We start from the raw sequence: 683 nt of genomic DNA, 5'->3' as shown, positions 1-683 counted from the left end.
GCGGCTTCCTTAATCTGAGCTCGTTGTTCTTCTGAAATGGAGGATGCGAGTACAGAGCTGCAGCAACGTGTCCGCGCAGAGGCGATGATTAGCGACGATAAACCTCAGATCGTGCTGATTGAATAGAGGGTTAAACCCGCTAAGTGAATCAATGGTGAACGTGGAAAAGGCGCACACACACACGCCCACGCATGAGCCGAGTAGGAATGGAAAAGCAAGAGGCGCAGAGAGAGGGGTTTGGCAACGCAAGAAAAAAAAGTGAACGAGATATGTTGGGGCGGTGCGTGCAGCGCCATATCCAAGAAGCGGACACGGCAGACCGCAAGCCCAGGGACATCTGGAAGACATCTGCCATTCAAAGGCGGGCAATGAGGAGAATCCCGGAGATCCATCCACGTGTGCCCTCCCCCTACCCCCTCACTGGGGCACCAACATCGACCGCGTCGTCTCGGACCTGTCAGCGTTCAGGAGACACCATTTTTTTTTTGGTGTCTCCCCTGTTCTTCGTAGTGCTACCGTTAGCGTTTTTCTTGCTCGTTACCAAAGAGGACTTACACCTAGCTGAAATGCTTCGTACCGCACAAGGGGAAGATGCAATCTTGCGCTCTGCCAAGACGCCCATCACAATACACAAAGACGACAGCACCGTATTCAGTGGCTGCCGTGAGGGGTGGAAAACCCAG

Source organism: Leishmania braziliensis, chromosome 35 (assembly GCF_000002845.2).
Source record: "Leishmania braziliensis MHOM/BR/75/M2904 complete genome, chromosome 35".
NCBI lineage: Eukaryota > Euglenozoa > Kinetoplastea > Trypanosomatida > Trypanosomatidae > Leishmania > Leishmania braziliensis.
The sequence above is the reverse complement of the archived record's forward strand: the minus strand, read 5'-3'. Positions refer to the sequence as shown.